Here is a 19,540-nt window from a genome sequence, read left to right as displayed (position 1 = left end):
CATCCAGGGGAACCCATTTGGTTCCTAATCGTTTACTAATTCTGGAATTGTATTAAAACCTACCTTTTCTATTGTGCCTTTGGATGGTGGTTGGGCTGGTGGTTGGGCAGGTGTGTGATATGCTTTAGTGGTGGCATGAAGTTTTAATGTAGCTGCCTATTTATTATGAAGTCTTCTAAAATTATTTTTTAATGTCAGCCACCTTGGGCTGCTGTTTGGCAAGAGAGGTGGGGTAAAAAATCTTTTAAAATAAAATAAATTCACAGAACAGTGTGTGAGCAGAAACTGAGCTTAGAAGTCATTCCAAGATTTGTCTACTACAGTTTGGAAACTGGTGGGTGGGGGCATTACAGGTACCGGGGGGGGGAATGGTGGGGAGAAGTAAAAAGTCTTCTTCTTGGGAACAGAGTTATCACACTTGATTGGGGGAGACAGGGCAATTTCTATAGGATTTCACTAGTTTAAAACCTCCCAAAGGCAGGAAAACTTAGTTTAAGCCACCCAGTCAAATGATGGGCAAGTTGAAAGAGGTGTAGGTGCATGCTGTACATTTAGAGGATGGCCAGAACTACTATGAGTTGCCCAGAGAACAATTTGTTATGGGGCAGTCAAGAAATAAAGTTGTTGTTTCCTTTTCTTTCCCACAAGCCATACACTGCCACGACTTGCATATAGAAGTACAATTCTATATCTACATTATTTCAGATCAGGAATTCTAAAAAGAATTCTAATTTAAAAATTTAAAAGTACAGTACATGTTTGTTTTTGCTCTTGTTAAATTATTCCATGCCAGAAGCCCTTGTCATTCCACTGCATATCATAGAGCTGGTCCTCATGACTGATAGCTGGGAAGGAGGAGCATCCAGCCAAGCTCCAAACCCCATGAGCACTCCCAAAAAATGGCTGGGAGTCAGCAAAAATCATGGTAGAAGGGGAAGTGATTGTGTGCCAGCTAGAATCTGGATGGGAGAGCAGGGGCCAGTCCACATTGTATAGCCAGCACTGTAATGAGGGTAGAAGGAAGGCATGTATTGCTCTATCCTACCCAGATTGCAGCTAGCACGCAATAATTTCCCAATCCTCCTATCTTAATTTTTGCTGACACATGACCATTTCATGGGTGCGAACACAGAGCTTGGAGTCTGGCTGGACACTCCTCCTACCCAGAGGCGAACATGAGGGTCATGAGAGAATATGAGATCATGAGAACCAGACATCTCGTAATCTACCAGAAGATTCTGATCTACTTGTTATCCATCCCTATCATTGCTCATACCCAAAGGTGATTGTTGGATGGATCAGTCCTTTATTTAGATTTTCAACCTATTCATTCTTGTTGCACTGTTTCTCAAGACAGATAAATTGCAATACAAGTGAAATTTAATGATAACATTTTGAACATTAGACAAGCTCTGCTGGATCAGGCCTAAGGCCCATCTAATCCAGCATCCTGTTTCACATAGTGGCCCACCAGATGCCTCTGAGAAGCCCACAGGCAAGAGCTGAGGACATGCCCTCGCTCCTCCTGTTGCTCCCCTGCAATTGGTGTTTAGAGGCATCTTGCCTCTGAGCCAAGAGGGCCTATAGCCCTCAGACTAGTAGCCATTGATAAACTTGTCCTCATGAATGTAGAGAACTGTCCATTTATCCCTACCCTATTTCCTGTCCTTCAACCAGTTACCAATCCACACATGAACCTGTCCCCTTATCCCATGACTGCTAAGTTTCCTCAAGAGTATTTGATGAGCAAATTTGTCTAAAGCCTTTTGAAAGTCCAGATATACTATGTCAGCTGGATCACCTTTATCAACTTAGATTTTTGAAATATTAAAATATACACTTCTACCTAGCACTCCTTCCTGCTGTTTCTAGGCTTAAACTACTTGAACAAGGAAATTAAAATTTCTGAACAACGTCCAGGTTAAGGCTTTGAAGATTCACCAGGGAAAAGGAGTTCTACATTGGGGTGTGCATCCACCCAGAACACCTATCTATTTTTGTTGTATAGATAAGATAGAAAAATGCTTTTGAAAAATCATTGAAATTGCAATAAAACACAGGGAAAGAGGCTGCTTATGAGTTAAATGTCATTGTCAGTAAGGGCTTTGATGGTCCAAGTCAGCATGTTGTATTTAGCTAGGAAAAGCTGCTGGAAGCCAGTGCTAACCCCGGACTAATGCTGCTGTACTTCCTGTTGCCTTTCATGTTAGGAGGTGGGTTTTCACTTGCTCCACTAGCTGCAGCCTCCATACAGTCTTTGAGGACAAAGTGTGCCTTCCAAAGCACACTGCAGAAGTCTATTATATTGTATACGTTATATGAATGTGCACTGTAAACCTTTTAGAATGGACTTGCTCAGCAGTAAATTTTGCATGCTAATATAATGCTTCCTAGCCTTTCTTCCATCCTATTTTATAGATATATTTTGGAACAAATTGCCAGGTAAAAGCCTCTGTCTAATAGTGCTCTAGAATTACTAAATGCAATGTTATTGTCCCACATAAGATCTATCATAATTAAGAAATGACTATAGTTATGTGTAGAGTGTAACTGCATACCTGCACATCTGGCAATTAGAGACTATTATACAAGCTCTCTTTACAGTTTTTTTTCAGTCTTATTGCCCCCCACCCACCCCCGCAAGCCTGCCACCACTGCTGCCGCATAGTTGTTTCTGTAAAGGAGGAACAATCCAGCTACTATAGTGGTCATGGCAAGAGCTGGAAGGAAGAAGTTCTTACAGCTGAGAAAACATTCACATTGTCAAGAATGTTTCTTGTGAATTCATTGTTTCTTGCTGAATAACATATATTTATCAGATAGTATAATTCCTAGCCATTTGGGCACTCTCCCCCGCCCCCGCCCAGAAGAAAATGGGAGTCCAGTTTGTGAGCATTTTGTGTCAGAGTATTAAGAAAGTGGTTAGGGTACTTGGCTACATCCAAAGTTGGCAATTCAAAATTAGTATGATGTTCCTGGGGTCACCTGCCCAGCTCTGGGCCTTTATAGGAATGCTATCTGTGGCCTCAGTTTGCTAGATGCCCAGCAGAGGAGAGGAAGAGCCCATCTGCTTCCCAGCCAGTGGTGCTTGGTGTGAGAGATCAAGTGGGTGCTGTTGGCTCCGGCTGCTGCGGCTGCTACCTGCCTGCTCCTGCTTCCCCTGTGAGGCTGCGATCTGCTGCCTCTGTGTAACAGCTGTGGGGAGTGTGTGCAGGACTGGGGTCAGCTCCTGAGTGACTCAGCAGTTCCTGGGGTCAACTGCCCAGCTCTGGGTCTTTATAGGAAAACTGCCTGTGGCGGCAAGCCCAGCACTGGCGGGGTTGCCACCAAAGGGGCAATACCAAAGGAGGTCGCCCCTTTGAGAGAAACACTTCGGGGAGAAACCAGGGCGAGGCCCAGGCTGTTTGGCTCAGCATCCCTCATGGTGTGTAAAGGTGGGTGGCTATTTAATGGTGGTCCATCTGTGACAATGGGGAAATCACAGGAATCCCCACCCATGGAACACCACCCTGTTCAGAGTGAAAGAACAGATCAAGCATGTGACCAACGATATGTGTCGGTCCCGAGACCACTTTGGATAGGCCCGTAGTTGTCATGGCTGCTATGAACTCCTGAGCTGCCCCAGACAAGTGGTCCCAAAGTTAACATTGAAGTTCCCCAGCACCACAAGCCTGGGAGACGCCAACGCTAAGCCCGAGACCAAGTCCATGAGCTCAGTTAGGGACTCCGTTGGGCAGCGGGGTGATCAGTACACCAACAAAAGTCCCAGTCTACCTCTGGTCCCCAAACATAGCTACACACATTCAATATAGTCAGACACTTCAGCAGGGACCCCTGGACTAAGTCTCTGTAATACATACCAGATCAGCCCCTTCATCCAGAATCAAATCATGGATGATTTCAGGTTTATTCTGGACCTACCTGGCATTGCAAAAGAGCAAGATGATGCTCTATTGCTAGGTGGCCAGATTTGGCTTTTAAAAAGCCAAATTCTGGCTTACGGCCCATTTGACCCACGAGTATACCCCTTAGGTTCTGGCAACCCTGCAGTCTGTAGGTGGTTGGCATTGCTTCCAAGGTCAAAGAGCTGGCAGGACAGCCAGAAGGGGAAACAGCAATTATGTTTATGATTTCTCTCCCCGCAACAGCCTGCTGACCTGTCAATGTTACTTCTTCTATTGCCCAATAGGGGTGTGCATGGAACTGACTGGCCCAGTTTGATTTGAGTCTGAACACCAGTCTGGTGTTCCAAAGTTTGGTCCAGCATCCCCTCGAAACCCCCCACCCCGGTTTCATTCAGTCCAGGGAGGGGGTTCATGAATATTTTTTTTTTAGAACTTACCTCCTCCAGAGGACTTACTCTAGGTGGCAGGGGGTCCGTGGGGTTTTCCCTCCCCCCACTGACCTCCTTGCCTTCCAATCCAGCCGGTCCGGCTGGCTCTTTGTCCCATTTGGGCCTTTCCCCCTCCAGTGCTGTGCCATTTTGGAGGCTGCCACGCCTGCACAATCGGCCTCTGTGTGGCTCAGGCCTCCAAAATGGCCACAACACCAGATGCGGAAGGCCCAAATGGGACAAAGAGCCAGCTGAATGGACCAGTTTGGGAGGCAAGGAGGCCAGTGGGGGGAGGGGAAACCCCATGGACACCGCCCCCCCCCACCTAGAGCAAGTCCCCTGGAGCGGGTAAGTCATTAAAAACAAAAACAAATTGTGAACCCCATGAAGGCCAGGGGTGGGGTTCGGTCTGGGGTCAGACCGAACAGGGGATGGTTTGGTTCAACCCTTAACAGTCAAACCATTCCGGTTCGATGTCAAACACATTCGACGTTGAACCTGTTCGCACATCACGATTCCCCACCAGGACATGGGGCAGCAGGAATAGCTGCCCCATAATCAGTGGCTACATCCCCTGCCTCTATATCTTGTGACTCCTGAGGATGTGGACAGTTGCTCAGAATGGTGTGGCCTACCACCTGCCCTCTTGATCCTTGCCCGACATGGCTTATACTAACTGGCTGGGAGGCTGTTGTAGAGGGCCTGGTAGAGATTATAAATGCTTCTCTGAGGAAGGGCAGGATGCTTCCTTGTCTTAAGGAGGCAATTTTTAAAACACTTCTGAAGAAGTCTGCCTTGGATCCCTTGTAGTTAAGCAACTACAGGCCTGTCTCCAACCTTTCTTGGCTGGGCAAGATGACTGAGAGGGCCGTGGCCTCCCAGCTCCAGGTGGTCTTGGAGGAAACTGATTATCTAGACCCATTTCAAATTGGCTTTCAGGTGGGCTATGGGGTGGAGACTGCCTTGGTTGGCCTGGTGGATGATCTCCAATTGGGAATTGACAGAGGGAGTGTGACTCTGTTGGACCTTTTGTATCTTTCAGTGGCTTTCAATACTATTGACCATAGTATCCTTCTGGAACATCTGAGGTGATTGGGGGTGGAGGCATTGTTTTGCAGTAGTTCTGCTCCTACCTCTTGAGCAGATTCCAGATGATGTCTCTTGGAGACTGCTGTTTTTCAAAATCTGAACTTTTGTATGGTGTCCCTCAGGGCTCCGTATTGTCTCCGATGTTGTTTAACATCTATATGAAACCGCTGGGAATGATCATCAGGAGATTTGGTGCACAGTGTTATCAATATGCTTATGACACCCACATCTATTTCTCCATGTCAACATAATCTGTAGAAGGCATAACCTCCCTAAATGCTTGCCTAGAGGCAGTAATGGGCTGGATGAGGGATAACAAACTGTGGCTGACTCCAGATAAGACAGAGGTACTTATTGTGCAGGAGTAGAACTTGGGAGGTGATTTTGATCTGCAAGTTCTGGATGGGGTCATGCTCCCCCGAAAGGAATAGGTATGCAGTCTAGGAGTGCTTCTAGATCCGAACCTCTCCCTTGTGTCCCAGGTTGAGACAGTGGCCAGAGGTGCTTTTTACTGGCTTCAGCTAATACGCAGCTGCATCTGTTTCTTGAGATGAATGACTTCAAAATGTTGTTACATACACTGGTAACCTTTAGGCTGGATTACTGCAATGTGCTCTATGTGGGACTGCCTTTGTACATAGTCTAGAAACTGCAGTTGGTCCAGAATGTGGTGGCCAGGTTGGTTTCTAGGTCATCTAGGAGAGACCATATTATTTCTGCGTTGAGAAAACTAACAGCATCCAATATGTTTCTGGGCAAAATACAAGGTGCTGGTTATTACCTATAAAGCCCTAAAAAGCTTAGGCCCTGGGTATTTAAGAAAATGTTTTCTTCACCATGAGCTGTACCACCTGTTAAGATAATCTGGAGAGGTTCCTCTGTGTTTGCCACCAACCCATTTGGCAGCTGCTTGGGAAAAGGCCTTCTCTGTTGCTGCCTCTGGACTTTGGAACACACTCCCTGTTGAAATAAGAGTCGCCCCATCTCTGGCATCTTTTAAAAAGGCACTAAGAGACATTTATTCACCCAGGCTTTTAATTAGATTCATGGTTTTAATTTTTAATGTTGCTTTTAAATGATTTTAATGTTAAGATGATTTTAATTGTTTAATTGATTTAATATATTACATGATTTTAATTGTAAACCACTCAGAGATGCAAGTTTTGGGGAGTATAAAATTATGATAGATAGATAGAGACTAGTTCCATTCCAGCTGTAAACAGGTGCCTGATTACGGGAAAATCAAGAAAACTTTGAGAAAACCAAGAGTGCTGGTTAAATTATTGCATGTATTAGTGTTGTTCATGTGGTGATCACAGTGGTGATCACAGTAGTAAAATATTAAATGTGTCATAATTAAGTTAGGGGTTTATTTCTATGGATGTGCATGAATCATTTTTTAAATTCAATTTGTAACCAAATTGAATCACCCCTGATATTTGGGGTGTCCAAATCTGCCCCACATGACCCCAGATTCAATTTGGATTTGAATCAATCAGAATTAATTTGAGGCAAAAACAAAGAGTTTTTGGGGGGGTGAGTGGGGTGAGTGGTAGTGCCCAATGGGTGGATGGCACCACCCAAATTTCAAAGAAATTGGTGAAAGGGGTAATTTTAAACACAATTTTGAAGTTTGTGCATATTAAGCCTTTTCCCATAGGGAATAATGGGGATTTCAGCAGCCACATAACTCCGTGAGGGTGGTACCAGGGTGGCCCAGAGTGGGTTGTTGTGGGTGGTAGTGCCCAATGGATGGAAGGAAGCCACCACCCAAATTTCAAAGAAATTGGCCAAAGGGGTGGTTTTTAATGAATTTCTGAGGTGTGTGGGTCTTTCAGCTTTTCCCCATAGGGAGTAATGGGGATTTCAGCAGCCGCATAACTCCCTATGGGGAGCACTAGGGTGGGCCAGAGTGGGTTGTGGTGTAGTGCACATGGGGTGCCAACCACCCCCCAAGCCACAAGTCCATGGGGCACTGGGTCTTGGTGTTATTTTCAATTTTTGAGATGTTCTGAGTGTGGATTCTTTGATGCAAAATGAGAGTGGATTCTCTGGTCATTCATCATTTTGCACCAAAGGTAATGAATGAACATCTTTGTTCATTTATCATCTATGGTGCAAAACCATAAATGACCTGTCCACTTCCTTTCCTTTTGTCTGTCCACTTCCTTTCCTTTTGTCTGTGCTGGAAGCAGATGCCTTGCTATTAGAAGCACTCTAACATGAGCAGGCATTTGATGCCACAAAGGAGATTGCCCTTGCAATAGATGAGGTGAGAGTGTTGATTCCAGCATGCTACCCATAAAGGGATGGGTGCACACACACTGTCTTCATTCTCCCCCCCCCAACCACATTTTTGCTTCTCCTCACCTTGGAAAGGCTCCATCACTTAACAATTGTACAATTACTGCAGTGATGAGTCCCAATAGGAGAGGCTTGTTGCTGCAGTGTGAACGTGGGTTGGGGATGAACAGAGACAGCACACGTATGCAGTCCTTCCATGGGCAGTATGCTGCACTGTATGTGAGTTGTTGTACAAAGCTAGACCAGTGGAAGAACCCCCTGGAAATGGAAACTCCTCATTGTTGAGTTCTGTGCATCCTTGAGGGCCCCAGGTTCCTGATAGGCAAAAGAAATATCAGTGTGCTAAGAGACACATGAGGCTGGGGTGGTCTTGAATGAATCAAAGCCAGGAACCTAAAGCTAGGTGCGCAGATTATGGACAATAGACCCCTTTTGTTCTAGTCCTCACTCTGAATGGACACAGCCACAGCCTTTCTCAGTTCCAGCCCTCCCCTGTACTTGTACCTTTGTTTGTTTGTTTATTACATTTATCGCTCTTCCTCCGAGGAGCTCAGAGGCTCATATACATGGTTATTTTTATTTTTGGAGTAAGAGTTTTCCTAACTCTGGAACTTTACACCAGACAAAATCCTATAAAAGGTGCTGTTGCTTTGAAACAGTTGTCAATCACTCTCTTCCCAGAAATAAGATTCCCGAGCGGTAGTGAAGCTTGCTGCTGCCATGGGAGCCTAATGGCACAAGCTACTGTTACTCTGGAGCAGAGGTGTGCAAACTAGATCAAATCTGAACCAGTTTGACATCTAATTGATTCAGTTTGGAGTTGAGCCGAACCACCCCCGGTTTGGCTCGACCCTGAACTGACCACCACCAACAACAACAACCCAGTTTGGGGGTTTGTCGTACAATTTTTGAGAAAAATAATTCTTTCTTTTTTTAACTTACTCCCTCCGGGGGGGGGGGCTTCTCCAAGGTGGCAGGGGCAGCAGAGGTACCCGCTCTCCCCAGCGGCCTCCCTTTCCCTAAAAATCATCCAGTTTGGGCATCTTCGGGCCTTTCCCAGCCGAATCCCTGGCACGGTGGCCATTTGGAGGCCACCATGCCTGTGCAGTGGGACCCTGCATGGCCAGGTCATAACTAGGCCAGGTGGTTTTATGCACACCCCTATTCTGGAGTGCCAACAGCCAAGGGCCTGCTTCTGTTCTCAGTCTCCTTACCCCTTCTTGAGCTGTAATCCCTGGATAGTGGAGCCCCAATCAAAACCCTGGAATCAGAATTGTTAAGCTGAATCACTAGCTCTGAATACTCCTTGCATGGAAAAGCTGCTGCACCACCCTGGTCATTCTCAGCAACCTTAGTCCTTTGATAATTCTCTTTGTTGGGCTTGCATAAAATCCTTATGCCTTGTCTGCCTGAGAACCACAAGTTTCCCTGAGTGGAAATCCTAGAGAAACTTCTTGAACAGAATCCCCAGATAGATGCCTTTGAGGCTGAGTCTTTACCAAAGTGGGGATGCCATGGCCTTACCCTTGTGCTTGACTGCCTTGGAAACTCAGTGCTCCCATTGCTTGCTATGGGTTCAGACAGAGCCACAGTCTTGGGTGCTGTGCCTGTACCCTACTGCCTATGCTTGCCCTCTGCCAGCATAACCTAATGAAGGATCCCAGCTTTCACCCTCCACATGGGTAGAAGCACTCCTTTGGCATTGCACACAAGACAACAGACAAAGGAAAAGCAACTGAACTTTCTCTCCCTTCCAACCTTCTCGTAACCTCTTCTCCTTGTACCCTCTCCTCTGCTTCTTTTTGTCTTCATCCCAGCAGTCTCAGGGAACCATTTGTATTCCTTGTGCTACCAAGGCTGCCAAATACTATTGTTTGCATTGTGTTGCTGTTACATGGTTAGTTGTGCCATTGAGTCACTGTCGACTACTGGCAACTACAGAGCCATGTGGTTTTCTTGGTAGAATACAGGAAGGGTTTACCATTGCCCTCTCCCACACAATATGAGATGATGCTTTTCAGCACCTTCCTATATCTCTGCTGCCTGATATAGAAGTTCCCCATATTTGTGAAACACACCAGCGGGGTTTCGAATCAAGGTAGGTTGCTTCCCTGCTGCGCCATTAGGTTACATAATGTTACATAAAGGTAAAGGTTAAGTGTGCCATCAAGTCAATTTAGACTCCTGGTGCCCACAGAGCCCTGTGGTTTTCTTTGGTAGAATACAGGAGGGGTTTACCATTGCCTCCTCCGGCACAGTATGAGATGATGCGTTTCAGCATCTTCCTATATTTATTTATTTATTAAACTTCTATACCACCCAAACTTTCATCTCTCGGCAGTTAACATAAAAACAATTAAAACACATATAAAAGTTAAAACAATGCAACAATTTAAAAACAGCCATAAAATTAAAAACAGACAATTTTAAAAAGCTGGGAAAGCTTGGGTGAAAAGATGTGGTTTCAGGTGTTTTTTAAAAATTGCCAGAGATGGGGAGGATTGTATCTCAGCAGGGAGCGCATTCCATATTGCTGCTGCCCAATATAGTACCAGTGTAGATTCGAACCGGCAACCTTCTGCTTGTTAGTCAAGCATTTCAAGCAGAGAACTCACGTTTGGGATGGTATAAAAATGTGATAAAATAATGTGATAAATAATTTCCTTGCTGCACCACTTAAGGTGACAATGTGACATAAGTAAACATTATTTATTTGTTTCAAAGATAATGAAGTTATGTTTCTAGTTTCTAGTTTATGTTTCTCCTCTGGGGCATCTTAATGATGACATTTCCCTGCACATTTGCAGGATTGGCTTTTAGAGCTAGTTCCCCAACTCTTTTCAAAGTACAGATTCCACATGTGGTAACAGATGTGTAATATACTAATGTCTAGACAAGTCTGGTAACAAGGGGAAATTTTGCTCTTTACTATTGTGCTATATTGTTGCCAAAAAAACAACCACCCATCCATGAAGTGGCTATTTAATACTGATGGTACTATTGCAGCAAATGGCATTGGTTTTTTTAGTTCAACAGCTTCTCCGGGGTGGATTTTTGATGGGGAAATGGTACAGGTTAAACACCTCCTACCTCTGCATCATGATTCTGTTCATATCAGGAACCATGCGGCTGATATTTTAAAGTTAAAATATGCCCCTAACTAAATTATGATTAATTTAATATCACCTTTGGTTTGACTCTTAGACGGGAGTGACCTGAGTTCAAATTTTTGTGGACACCCTGACTCCAACATTAAACCCAGAGTTACCAATCCAGAATTATGTGGAATCCAGGCTTGTATCTAATTCCAATTTAATAAGAAATCAATTAATGCCTGAACTCAGATGAATTGACCTGTACCAGACACCCATGTCTCATGATCTGCCTTTGGGACAGATGGTAATTGCTTTGTGAAGGGAGGGGCAATCCAGCATTGTTTCTCAATGCTGGTGAAATGGATAATCAAGAGACTCAATTGCCAGGATTGCTTTCCTGTCTCACTCATATCCAAATGCAATCACTGTGGAATGCCTTTACAAATGCATGGCATTAAGATTTACACAGACTAGCAATTTGGATATGTTGGTGCCCAGCTCATTCATGTTGGATTAGAACTCATAGTCCAGCAGGCCAGGCTGAGTTCTGTATCTTTGCCAGTACCACTGAACTCCTTGCAGCAGGAATTCAAATGGAGTAAAATGATTAAAACTCCTAAAATTTGCCTAGAACTTGCTCTCAGGTAATGACTCTGGGGGAAGCTAGGAGCTGAGTTTGCATTTCCTCTTACAGAACATTTACAATAGCCATTGATCATAGCTTTGCTATCCAGTGGGATTGTTTTGAATTGCCAGGGGATAATCCTGTCTTTCTCTGAGAAGATATTTGCTATGTAGAATTAGAAGGATTGTTTATACCCTATTGCTGCCTTTAGAATTCCACCCTAGGTAAATGCATACAAAAGAAAATGATTTAACTGCTCTCTCTCACACCTATAGCCTTGATTTTTTGCTTCCTAAACACCTTTTAACACTCTTGTGGGACCAAGAGCCAGAAAATCTGGAGACAAGAGAAGATGCCCATTTGCAAGCTCAAAGATGCAGATTTGCTTTGGGAATGTCAATAGAACAATACTCTGCCCAACAACAGTTATTAGGAGATGGGACCCAGATCCTGGTCACCCTGTTTTGTCCTAATATCCTGAACTAATATCAGTAATTAAAAGACAGTATTGAGAGAGTAACAGATTGAGTAACAAACCAGTAACAAATTGTCCTTTTGTGATCTAGGAAGGATGATGATATACTGAATAGATTCTATGGAGATCAAAAAAGAAAACAACTATAAGCTCACTGGACAGAAAGCAGCAAGCTTTGCCTAACCAGCAGATCTTTGCTCAAGAGCGATCCCAGAGTTTGCTGTTCAAACCGCGGGGCTAGAGCAGGAATTATTTCCATGGACAGGGACCATCTGTGACCTCTGCTGCACAGTGAGAAGTCAAGACTACCCAGCCATGGTGCGCGCTCTCTCTCTCTCTCTCTCTCTCTCTGCCTTGCTCTAAGCAATCTACCACCAGCCTGCCTGACTGATTGAAGCCTGCATCGCTCCCAAGCCCCAGCAACGAACACGTCCTTTGAAGCCTTCTTCGTGAACCTGGTGAGATGCCTATTCAACGCACAGCTCAGCCTGCTCCCCCCTTCCCTCCTCCCTACTAATCACTGCCATCCCTTTCCTAAGCCTTCCCTTCTTTCTTCTCTCTCTGTTTCTCTCTAAATGTTTTATTAGGATTTGTTAGACAGCTGTAATTATTGATTGCACACACATGTGACAGTCAGGCACATTGCACTGCACCTTGAATCGGAAACGTGTTTAATCTGGATGACCTGTTTGAGTTTTGTCCTGATGAGCAACATTCTATAATAAAGCCCATTGAATTATTTGGGAGTATTTTGATCCTCTTTCTACTCTCATGCCCAGACTATACATGGTCACTGTATAAAGAACTGGTCACTTTGTGACACTGGCAAAACCAGCCTAATTTCAAATGCTAGCTCCGGAGCATATCTAGTGTACAAATCAGGCTTGGCTCAGAATAAAATTCCCACTGAGTCATGAAGCCAATTAGGTGTCTTTGGGTCACTCACTCTCTCATCCTCACAGGACTGCTGTGAGGGTAAAAGTGGGAATGACTATATATGCCACCCTGAGTTCTTTAGAGGAAGTGTGAAGGAATAACTACTAACCAAATAGATAAAACACCTTCACATGGCTGGGTAACTGGCTATATTGTTACTAGAAGTGACATTCCTTACAGAAAGGTTACCTGTGTACGCACATTAAAGTTGTATTAAAAGCTTCAGAGAGTTAGTGGACAGGCAGCACAAGAGTACTCTTGGAAAGCACAAGAGTTTGCAGAGAGCTTGAGGCCAGCTTTTGAACTACACGGTAATTCAGAATTGCTTCATGTAATACTTCCTACATGGAAAAGACTTCTGGACAAGAAATAGCAAGAAAACTATATGCAGATCAGAATGTTAATTATCATGAAACTCACAACCAGCTGTGGCTATCCAACATGAATATACATCATAAAAGAGATCATGTGTGTATGCCTGTAACATGTGGAAATCTCTGTGTGGATTGCATTCTGTTTCCTCCATGGAAGTACTTCTTTGGGGAGTGGGGACACCCGGCACTTTTGAAGTGGTCCTCTGAAATAATTTCAGAACTGGCATTAAAGTATCCCTTTCTTTGTTAGGCAGTTTTCAGATATCACACTTGTCTATGCAACTGGCAAGATCTCAGCAGCCTAATAACTGGCAGGCAGCTTCTGGTAAAGCCAGCCAACATTCCTTGGGAGTCACATGGGGCTGCCCTCAAGGGTGGATTAACCCTTTTGCTGCCCATAGGCAAACAAGGAATTTGCCACCCCTCCTCTCTGACAATGTGTGTGTGTCACAAGCTGAAGCAATATAAATAATCAGACTCACATGAGTGTGTGTGTGTCATCCTCTCCTTTGCCTGCCCACCACAGTGGGGGCTCCCTGGCACATGGTGGCGGGGGGTGCCCTGCCACTGTCTTTTTCTCTGGCTCTTCCATGTTGGAGACACTAAATGCAAAAAAATTGGCATTAATGTACAAAAATGTTTCAAACAAATGTTGGAAGTGTGGACACTCTGAAGGCACTTTTTTCATATGTGGTGGACCTGTGGGAAGGCCAAGGCCTATTGGGATATGATATATGAGTTAAAGAAAATATTTAAAATGACATTTCCTAAGAAGCCAGAATCCTTCCTGCTGGGAATAACATAAGGAGTAATCTCTACAAATAACTTAACATTCTTCATGTATGCTTCCACGGCGGCCAGAATAATATATGCACAGAAATGGAAGAGTAATGAATTGCCTTCAAAAGAAGATTGGCTGATAAAAATTTTGGAATATGCGGAGATGGAAAAAACTTACAACACTGATAAGAGACCAATACTTAGAATGTTTTAAAGAAGATTGGAAACCATTTTTGTTGTCTCTAAAAAATTATTTTCCTACTATGGATCTTACAGCAGGATTTGGAATTTTTTAAAAAATGCAGGTTAGGTAGGTTAACTGTGTTTGTAAGGGTCTAAATTTATGTTTTGAATTATTAATATAGCAAGGGTAAATTTTATAGCTGATGTTTCATGAAGAGAGGTGTGCGGGAAGTCCAGTTTTGTTTATTCTGTTTGTTATGAATGATAATATTATTGTTAAAATCAATAAAAATTGAATTTGGGGGGGGAAAGGAGACACTAAATGCAGTGGTGGCATTTACTGTCTCTGACGTAGAACATCTGGAGAAAAATATGGTGGTGGGGTGCTAAATGCTGCTGCTGCTGCCTGCTGCTCTCCTCCACTCTGATGACAAAGACTTGGCCAATGGCCATGACGGGGGGGGACCCCCGCCCCAACTACTGGCCTCCTCCCTCCAGCTCCAAGTGGATCTGATGGGGTACGAGTGATGCTCCACTCGAGCTGCAGGTGGGCACAGGGGCCAGGCTGAGGCAGTCCGCTCTGCTCCCCACATGCCTCAGGCCCCACCACCGCAGCCAGAGCTCCTCCTTGGGCTGCTTTCTTCTGCAGCTAGGCTCCTCCGCAAGCCTCTCCATGCTGGGCAGCCCAACCCCTTCAGCTCTTCCCGCACTGCCTGGGGCTGGGAGTTGACCTCCAGATGACCCCAGGCAGCCAAACACACACACACTCACTCACTGACCTGGAGGACAGGAATCTTATAGCATCCTTCCTGGAGTTGGGAATGTGATGAGATTCAGAGAGAGAGATCAGGACTACTTTGGCTGTTCAGTGTTAGCTCTTTTAGTTGCTTGGTGGTTTAGCTTATTGTGACTGATTTTGTTGATTGGATTGTTGTATTTGATCACTTTTTGAAGCTACTGTAGGGACCCTTTTTAGAGCAACAGGTGGAATGCAGATCCATAGATAAAGAAAGGAAATACATTTCCATCACTCACCATTAAGTGATGGTCAAATCAACAATCACTCTACCTTCCTAATAGCTCTAAACTGATGACAACAACAAAAAACACAACTCTCTCTCTCTCATCTGCAGCCTGAAACTTTCTGAGAATGTGGCGTATGTGCAAGCATGCACCAAGAAGCAGAGCCATCAGCCAGCCAACCTAGGATTGGTTGCCACTTCCCTCTGGCTCCAGGCGGCAACGAATGTTGATTGGTTGGTTTCAATCCTAGGCTGGCTGCTCTGCACACACACAGCTGTCACACCACCGAAGCTGACAGTGAGACAAGAGAGGGAGAACAGAATATAACGCTGTCATTGTCGTGCTGCCCACCCCCCGCTTCAGGCCGCTTATTTCCTGCCCAAGCCCAACAAGTTACCACATCATGCTGCCGCCCGCTCTGCCCGCACATGGTTTTGGTTTCAAATTCAATTACACACACACACACACACACATCTCAGTCAGGCATGCCAATTTATTTCCAAAATTTGCCACTGAGGGAATTTTGACGCTGTAGGCAGCTGCCTCTCCTTTGATCCGCCCCTGGCTGCCCTTGAAGGCAGTTTTGGAACGTCAGCTGGTGCAGAATACCATTGCCTGACTGTGACCAGGTGTAGGGAGGTCAGACCACATAAAATCAGTATTGTGACAGGTGCAGCAGCTGGAAAACCCTACACAGAGTTCAACCTGCATATCCAGGGCCATCCTTAGGGTGGGGCGACCGGGGCAATTGCCCTGAGCCCTGCGCTGGCACAGGCCCTGCTCTTGGCATACTGCAATGCAGTCTGCCCTCCTCTCTCCACCTCTCCCAGCCACTTATCTTTCCCCGCAGCTGATCTTTTGTGTCTGCGTGCAGCTTGAAAGGCTCCCAGGCAAGCTGCTAAAGTTCTGCCTCTCCCACCTCTCAGCTGTTCAGCAGGTGCGTGGGGCCTCCAGAGAAGCCTCCATGCAGGCCTTGCTGAAGCCTGAAGCTGAGGAAGGAAGCAGGCAAGCAGGCAGGTAGGCAGGCAGGCAGGCAGAGAGTGTCCAGCACCAGAGCTCTCTGTAGACCCTCTGCTCAGCCCAACCTGGGTGAACAGAATAACCACAAAAAGGAAATCACATCATACCTCCATTACTAATGGAGTTGTGATGTGATTTCCTTTTTTGTAGTTATTCCCCCCCGCCCTTGAATATTTAGGGATTGGCTTGCCATAGGGCTTTGGCATTAAGCAGAGATGTAGGGCAGGGTGGGAAGAATACGTATCTTTAAATTGAAGTGAATTGGACAAATTGTTGGTTTTTAATTTTTTTTAATTTAAAAAACTCCATCCAAAAAGTCCTATAAGCGGCTTGTTTCATGGCAGAAAATTACAAAAATTTCTGGAACAAGCAGTATATAATATTTACTTATTTATTTATGAATGCACTATGCTCAAGTTGATTTGCAATCTAGAAGGTCCGAGAACTGTGAAACATACATTGTGCTTTTTATTTTATTTCTTTAGAAATGCATTATATGTCCAAGCTGGTTGGACATGTCCAAAAACCTCACTCACACTATTTACGTTGTATGTCATCAATCAGTATGATTCTGTAATGACATGAAATGTTTAGGTGGCCCCACACATGCTGATTCGCCCCCAGCCCTGCACCCCACTAGGGATGGCCCTGTGCATATCCTCATATTGGCAATGTGCTGTAGCAGTTAAATTGTCAGATTAAGACTAGGAAGAGGAGAGCTGGTCTTGTGGTAGCAATCATGACTTGTCCCATTAGCTAAGCAGGGTCCACCTTGGTTGCATATGAAAGGGAGACTAGAAGTGTAAGCACTATAAGAGATTCCCCTCAAGGGATGGAACCACTCTGGGAAGAGCAGGAAGTTTCAAGTTCCCTCCCTGGTTTCTCCAAGATAGGGCTGAGGGAGATTCCTGCCTGCAACCTTGGAGAAGCTACTGCCAGTTTGTGAAGACAATACTGAGCTAGATAGACCAATGGTCTGACTCAGTATATGACAGCTTCCTATGTTCCTATGAAGACCAGGGTTCCAAACCTCTCTCAGCTATGAGGTTCACTTAAGATAATTTTCTCAGCAGAACCAAACTTGCAGTGTTGTTGTGAGGTTAAAATGGGCTGAGGGAAAGTGGGCTGCTCTGAGCTCCTTGAAGGAAGGAAGGGATGGGATGAATGAATTAATGAATGTATGATAGATGCCAGACACCATCTCTCTTTATATCAGGGGTTCCCAATGATGGTATTTCAAATGTGTCTGAACTACAATTCCCATCATCCCCAGCTACAATTTGGGGGTGATGGGAGTTTTAGTTCAGCAACATCTGGATTACCACAGATTGGAAGACCCTGTTCTGAAAAATATGTCTTTTAAAGGTTATTCATCTGCAGGAAAGGGCAGGATATTTTATTTTGCAGACCCCCCAGTACATGGGATTTTAATTTTAAAGTACAGGTGAAATAATGTTCATCTCTAGACTTACCAGTTAACAGTATTGTGGCTATATTCTGAAACATCTGAAATTCTGAACAATTTGGCACCCCCAAATTGTGTCCTTTAGAGTGAGCTGGATGGAACATCTATCTATCTATCTATCTATCTAACAAACAAACATACCACCCAAAACTTATGTCTCTGAGCAGTTTACAACAAAAAAAAACCTGTGTGCGCACATGCGTGTGCTTGTCTCTTATGCACAGACATACTTTAATACCAATTCTAAAGATGTAGCTATATTAGTCAGTTGCAGCAAAAACAACAATCTTGTGGCACCTTAAAGAATAACACATTCATGAGTTTTTGTGAAAGTGGACTGTAGTCCATGATACACACTGAGCAGGGGTTTGGAAGACCTCCATGGTTTCTTCCAACTCTAAAATTCCATGAGCCTATGTGTCAGTCTTTAAGATGCCATAACTCTTTGTGTTTTAAACATGGGCACTAAGGCACCAAGTGGTGTGCAGTTTCCAATTTCACACAATGGTGAGGGATACGTTGAACCATTATTATTACTAAACATAGTTATAACCACTTTTCAACAACAACAACAGAAGTTATCAAAGTAGTTTGCATAGAAAAATAAATAAGACAGTTCCCCATCCTCAAAGAGTTCACAACCTAAAAGGAAACACAAGGGAAGACACCAGCAACAGCCACTGGAGAAATGCTGTGCTGGGGTTTGATAGGGAGACAAAGTGCCCAGAGGCCAGGACGACAAGTCCTGGCCTCTGTTTACCTGCGCTGCTGGAAGCAGCAAGGAGATTCATCCATGCTGCTCCTGGCAGAGCTGGTTGTGTGGGTTGCATGGCTTGCATGCCTTCAGAGCTTCAGCTTAGTGATCTCCTGGGGGAAGGTAGATTGAACCCCGCCTTCCTCCCCCACTCATCTGCACGCAGTCATGTGAACACCACCACCCCCCCCAGTGAACTGGGCAAAAAGGTTACTTTGAAAGTTGTATGTCTCTTATATTTAACAAGGGAAAGAAGTCCCTCACAAAGCACTGGGGGATTATCCAAAGAGACGGGCATTCTAGCAGGGGTGTAACTACCTAGAGGCAAGGGGAGGCGGCTGCCTCGGGGCCCCCACACCTCGAGGGGCCCCCCAGAGGCAAGTCACATGTGAAGTGAGTGTGTGTGTATCAGCGAGGGGCCCATTTTAAAATTTTGTCTCTGGGCTCACTCCAGCCTCGTTATGCCCCTGCATTCTAGGCATACAAGCCAGTAGCCCGGGTTAAGGGAGCGCTCGGGTAGCAGCCAGGCATAACCTTGGGTTAAAAAGCCAGGCTAAAAAGTCTGGCTAGGTGGCGCTGGTGCTGGCCCACTGGGATCAGGGCGGTTCTTACTCTCAGCCTAACTCAGGCTGGGTGTCTCTAGCCTGGGTAAGGCTGCGTGGGGTTGGGGTTGTTTATAACAGCCTCAGGGGTTGTTTATAATTATGTGTAGGTCTCATGGCTTTACAAAGACTTCAGGGCAGCAACTGGAAAAATAAATGAGGGCAGCAAGCAAAGCAGAGCCTTAGCAATGTGTACAAGGGACAGGGTGTCAAGAGTACCCCTGTTTTCACTGGAGAAACATTAGAGGGTATGATGAGGTATCAGAGTCCAGGGTGGGTCCAGGTTCTACCGCATGACTAATGCTTGTGCATAAACCCAATGCAGGTGCTTGGAGTATCAGACCATGACTGTTGAGGCGGCCCCAGGTTCAAATGCCCTCAGCCTTGGGCCAGGCGAGTGGCTCCTTCTGCGCCTAACTTATCCCAAAGGGCTGGAAGGCTAAAGCTGAGGGGAGTAGAAAGAGCAGACCAGTGAGCCTGGG

The sequence above is a fragment of the Hemicordylus capensis genome, chromosome 2 (genome assembly GCF_027244095.1).
Source record: "Hemicordylus capensis ecotype Gifberg chromosome 2, rHemCap1.1.pri, whole genome shotgun sequence".
In the NCBI taxonomy this organism is placed as follows: domain Eukaryota; kingdom Metazoa; phylum Chordata; class Lepidosauria; order Squamata; family Cordylidae; genus Hemicordylus; species Hemicordylus capensis.
This window is presented reverse-complemented; position numbering follows the sequence as displayed.